General features: G+C 40.3%; 1 pseudogene; it reads right to left on the bottom strand.

Annotated features, from left to right (window-relative positions):
- Positions 1–646: 646 nt before the first annotated feature.
- Positions 647–2,174, bottom strand: LOC139138294 (very long chain fatty acid elongase 6 pseudogene; annotated as a pseudogene).
- Positions 2,175–6,437: the final 4,263 nt, after the last annotated feature.

Genomic DNA, 6,437 nt, shown 5'->3' with positions numbered 1-6,437 from the left:
TTATTTCAGATACATCATTGCATTGATCTTGTCAAATGGTTGGAAACGGCTCAAAATTATACAATTTCTCAAATAGTCTACAGTTCGCTCTCCACACAATGTAGCAAAAATATTGAAAGTTCTTGCACATGATTTGTTTGTACAGTCAATGATCATGCAGGTTACAGGTAAAAGTTCATCATAAAGGTAACAAGTGTTGGTTTCGCACTATGAATTTGCACTGGATTTTATTTGTTTGTTTGTTTGTTTGTTTGAAATCATCTTTAACTCTACCTTTCCATACACTCTTCTCTTATCAATTGAATCTGACGCAGCTAATCATTCCAAGATTGACTGATGGATAAATTGGATGAGTCAGGTGTACAGGGGACTTGAATATCTAGACCTGGATTCTGTCGTAGGATACTGAAACTCGTGGTGATTTGTTGTTATGAATCATAGATGGAAAAAATGAAGTGAAATCTGAGTTACTTTTGCAATGGATGAGCAACACATTAACACTGCACAGTGGAGTAATGTACTTCTCTAGAGATGTATGTGGAAGCTGATGAAAAGTATTAAATGAACGGATATGTTGAATCTTGATAAAATCACCAAGGTAGCGACTTTGGTACATCCTCAATGTTTTTGATTCAGCACGAATAAGGTTTTCAACATTTGTCCGAAAGAAAATGCACAAAATCTTCAAATGGAATTAGAACTGACAATAGTAAAAAATCTAAGGTACAGGTGATTTTCTTATCTGACAAAAAAATCTTGCACAGAGATACTTGGCGGGTTATATCATGATGAGCAACATTTACTGTGTCCCCTGCAGGCAAAATATGAGCTAAAATTTAAAACTTCATTTTCAAGGTGCAAAATTTAACTTAAACAAAATTTCTCACACAAGCAGTTACATTTGAAAGTCACAAAAGCTGACCCGTTTGGCAATCGCAAAAGTTGATCCATTTGGCATCTTCATTGTTTCTTCTTACCGTCCCGTTTTGGCTGCTTCTTCAGGTACGTATGGTAGAAGAAATTCCCAAACAATATGAAATAGCTTATATACATCAGGACACTTGCCCACCACTGCCATTCGCTGACGTCACAGCTCTGTCCGTGGCTTTGAACTTGATAGACGTAGTAGCAAAGCCACACACCAAGGCCCATCTGTGACAATTGTAACCCAGTGATGACCATGGCTCCAGCTCGGGGAACTTTCACATGTCCGGCTCTGAGGGCGTAGTACGAGTACATGATCGCGTGAATGAAGAGGTTCATGAGCGTGAACAAGAATGCCACGCTTATACGTCCACCATAGCCCCACCAGACGTTCAGAAGTGTAACGACATGGTGATACCAGTGTAAGAATATCAGCTTGGACTTCCTTAAGACGACGAATAGCGTGTCCCCGAGTTCAAGAAGTTTGGACATTGTGCATGCCCACAGCCAAAACCCACTGACTGTCGTGTTGGAGTAATTATTGGCATCGCAGATTGCCTGGTGCCAGCTATCTCCATGGTGAAAAATGTTTATCAAAGCTATAAGCATTCTCCAGCAACCGATGATGCTGAATACTGCAAGGATAACGTTCCAGGCAATCAACGCGCCACGGAGTTCAAACCGATCTCGCGTTTTCATCCAGCCCTGGACGCCGAAAATGACAACGACGTACACCACAGAGGCCACGACAGCGATTGAAAATCCCTTCTGTTGCATCCATGTTACCCAGTATTCATCGTCAAAGTCCCTCTCGAAATCAAATATATTGGTTGCGATGGGAGATTTAGATCCGACAGCCATGGTCTAGCAGTTTTAGGACGCGCAATATATGTTGTAAAGACTCGAAATAGTGATCCTTCCTGCGGCTCCTTGCACACACTGACGTGGTACACGCGAGTACAGTAACCAGATGTCAGGTGACTTTAGACATAGTTCAAAGGTCACTGACCCCTGAGGTTCAAAGGTCACTGACCCCTGTAGGTGACCCTGGCGGTAGAAGGAGGATCTCTTTTTCTGCCTCTCATAATGATGTCACAAACTTTGTGACAAAACTCTCATCGTCTAGCGTCTGATAATCGTAAGCCACTTTCCTGTTCACGGCAATAGCTACTGCCGCATCTTTTTACGCCATGCATATTTTGCGAAGGTTCTTGGAGTAGAATTAAAAGCTCTGGCTCACCAGAATGAAAGCTTTCGACCTGTCTCCCCCATATATTGTCACCTGTCCAATGAATGTCAGTGCTCAATTTTCATATTTTTCCGTTCGTACGTGGAGACACAGTTCTGGTCGTAATATCGTCCCTACGAAAGGAATAATGCATGGAAACACTTTTGCAAATGATACGTAAAAAATATTTTTCTGTGGTCTGTGCACTGTGGCGGATCTCTAAAATCCGTGACGGTCGTATCTTTGATTGCCAACAGACGGCTTGGCGGTTTTGCATATGGGATTCCGAAGTGATGGTTTGTTGATGGAAGCTGACGTGGTCAACAATTGAAAACAGCTAGCGGCGAAAAATACTCGGAAAAATCAACAGGTTATATCAGCTTTTAAGTTGCAAAGGACAAATGGCAACCTCGAATGTGTTTAATTATACTTATGTAGGCCTGCATGAACTAGTAAAAGAATGTAGAATTCTTAGAAAAATAAGTTGTATTAAACGTTGTGTCTACCGCAATAATATTTCAAAACTTGGAGAGTGAAAAACAAATACCATCTTCATCCTGGCCATCCTTAACAAATCTAACTGTTTTTGATCACCGTCACAAACGGCGCCCAATATTCTTAAAATACACGAACGAATAAATTCAGTGTGTCTCAGCCAATCGAATAAATGTTCTTTTCCCATCAGCGTGTCTCGTGACGCCAGAGGGCTCACAATTTAGGGGTGGACCATAAGATCTTGGAGGGGTGGTAGAAAAGGTGAAAAATCTATCGATCAAAATTGCTAAAATATTCAGATTTGCTGTTTTCGAAAAAAGGAATATTTACACGAAAATCGACCCCAAAATATGCAATGCAGATCAGCAAAACTGTCAAATTTTTAGTGCGAATGACATTACTTGTCGGCCTCCTGACTACCCCGCTAAGATCTAATGGTTTATCCCTCAGTCATAGCATACTATAGCTGTACCTGCATTTACGTATTACGTCATATTTCACCTGCTGATCGTCCGGGGGGGGGGGGGGCTAGTAGGTGGCTGTGAGTCCTGTACTTAATTATCCTCAGCTAGTTCAAAGGGTATCATAATTCGTGATATGAATCCTGGCCAATGTTTTTTCCAGAAGTATAGACCATTAAGATAACGCAGGGTAATAAATAACCCTCTTTTCACGTTGCCTCGATGCGGAGTGTCCTGTGTTTGTTTTGTATTGTGGCCGACTGAAGCTGCGTTCACAAATAACGGGGGGGGGGGGGCTGGAGGAATCACGATTGAAATCTTATTTTTTCAGATCCCCCTCGATACCCACAAAAATTTTCAAGTCCCCCAAACAAATTATACAGCCGCATATTTTTTAGGGATGCACGCAGAGAAATAATAAACATATATTGTGCTGTTCTGCTCGCAGATGTTTAACACCTCTTGTTATTAGCAGTTTTTACAGCCACTTTCCTAAGGCAAGTTCGTTGCTTCTCCACTAGGTGACTGGAGAGTTTAAATCTCTGAAAATTTTCGTGTAATAATGGTAAAGTTTGTAAAATTAAACTAATTCCATTTAGTCACACATTTTTTTCATTTAAATTAGAGTCTTTACTGTACAAAGTTTTACTTTTGTAAAGTGCGTGAAAATTTAGAAAATCAAGCATGGTGACCCCATCTATTTTCTTTAAAATTCGATTATTCTCATATGCCAGAATTCAAAACTCCCTGATAACTTTCAAGTCTCCTGGTCTTCAATGTGTTGCTTTCTGGCCTGATCTTGTGTACAGGGATGTTTCACTGCTACGACGTCGACCGTCACATGATCCGATCTCTTCTTCAGCTACTTCATAGTCAGAGCTATCTCTGTCACTGCCGATATAAAGTGACAGTGACACTGCCCACAGGCAGCAGCAGAGCAGGAGCAGTATAAACTTTGATAATTTTGACAATAATCGTGTTTAATTTATACAGCCTGTGCATTCTCGCTCTACCCCTACAGTGTGTTGAACTGTCCAGTATTCACCTTGCCAACGCAGCCTGTGAATATGTACCCCGCATTTGTACCATTGACAAATGACTTCACTCTTGTCTCTAAATCAATTATCACCCAATATTCACATATGCAGGCTTTTGTCGACATACTGAAGTGCGTTACGGAACTGTAGGGAGACAGCAAGAAATTGTATTTGATATACTGCATAGAAATATTGAAAACAATTCTCAACAGTAGCAGCTTCTGCCGCGATACTTGACTTACTTGTTTGGTTTTCTACAAAAAATCAAACATTTTTAGATTTTTTCGAGACAAAAATAATGAAATGCAACAAAATGGTTCTACATCTTGTTAAATTATAACTAACATTAGAACAATTGGATGACATTAAAATGTTATTAAATTTCATTGAATTACCCACCAAACCCTGGAATCGTAAAATAGGGAACCAAAAAAATTTCAGGTCCCCCTTTTAGGCAGAGCAAAATTGTCAAGTCCCTCCCTCTACTACCCCAAAAATTTTCCAATCCCCCTGAATTCCTCTAGCCCCCCTAACTGTTTTTTGTGAACGCAGCCTGATAGAGCTAGATCGCTCTTTTTGACAAATTCGATCATCCAATGCCTATCTCGTTTTGAGAAGATGCGTTACCTCATAAAGAACCGTACCTTTCATTCTTCTACAAGTAAAATTATCCCAGTGACCTCGCGAAGAGTTCAAGATTTTGAGTTTTCGGTCACTTGATTTATGCACTATTTTTTGTGATAAGTAGGTGCAATTTAAGTCTCATTCGTATGGAAACATTTTGCCATGTCATTTCCATCGCCGTATTATTTGTTTACTCATGTCTGTCTGTCCGGCAGCATTTCATTGATCTCTCAATCTGATGATGAGTTTGTTATGGAAATTAGTGTCAGTCCAACCACAGTGCTAGGTGCCAAGTAGAAGTGAAACTGGGTCTTTAGAGTCGCTAGAGAGTCTCATCTTCCTTTCATATCCTTGCTCTTTTTGTCTTGGGAGGGGAGCCATCCCTTTGTTTCTCTTTCATGCCATTGACTTTGTGCGATCCGGACAGTCAACATCGCTGCTTTCAACGCGCGCAACCATTCGTCATCTTGCAAGTTCAAAATTTTCTTGTTCATGTTTACACATTAAGCTCTCCGTTTTGTTTTATCGACCAACATTTCACTGATTTTAAAACTTTTTACCGTTTCTACTCTACATTGCTGATTTTCTTTGTTCACAAGTTTCCATCTTTGCTGTATAATTGTTCTGTTTTTCGATTCTTGATGAAGATTCCCTATGTGGGATGGAAACGCCGAAGTTGTAGAAACAAAATTGGAACAGTCTTGTTTTTCATCCACGCGATAAAGCTGCCTTTTTGTGCCCAGTACACAAGTATGCCTACCACAGTTTCACGCCATCTCTTGATTAAAATTAACAATGATTATGATCGTATGAACTGTTAACATCGGAGATGGTTTACATGTAAAACCGTCTACTAAAATTAAACCTAGACAGATTCAAACACGCTTAGCCACTGATGCCTGCACACAGCGTTGGTTAAGTTGTGTGTGACTGCTTGCTGCACATGCTAAGGTTTATTTTGGCGGGATGTCAAACACACTTATCAGCAAACTTCGCAAGTTGTTGCATGCGTCGATCAGAACACTATCTACATATATTTATATAGTTTGTTTGATCATGTCAGGCCACAAGGGCGAGCCACGCTTTATTTTATAAAAAAATCCGGCCGTCTATTATCAACGCACTGACATTAATTTGGAAAATATCAACGAATATAGTATCGATGAGCATAAAATGTTTATTACATGCAAAAACAACTCATCACAGAATATTGAGTTGCGGCGTGGCATGCCTGATGCATGACGACGACGAATCGGCCGCAGTGAATTATCAGTGCAGTGGTCACTGCCAGTGCATCCGGGAAACTCAGCTTTTTTAATTTGTCCTCAAAACGCAAAAGAAATTCGCAAAATAATTTCTTGTTCCAAAACTAACCAGGAATTTGCTTTAAAATACACCTCGACATGGATCTACCAATCCAACTTAATGGTAATTTTTGCGCGCTTGGAAAATATATGTGATGACCTTCGAACTTCAAGATCGCCTGATGTTATCACGTGGTCGAGCAAAACAAAATATCTGGTGATGCGAGGCCGGGTAATAAGTACTCGGTACAGCGACCCGGCAACTTCTTCGTACGTATACGAACAGTGTTACTCTAATTTCATCTTAAGGTTAAAAGAAAACCGCGTTTCTGTGTAAGAAGGAACAACCGGTTTTACTGCCAGC

The sequence above is a fragment of the Ptychodera flava genome, chromosome 8, assembly GCF_041260155.1.
Source record: "Ptychodera flava strain L36383 chromosome 8, AS_Pfla_20210202, whole genome shotgun sequence".
Taxonomy (NCBI): Eukaryota; Metazoa; Hemichordata; class Enteropneusta; family Ptychoderidae; genus Ptychodera; species Ptychodera flava.
This window is presented reverse-complemented; position numbering and strand designations above follow the sequence as displayed.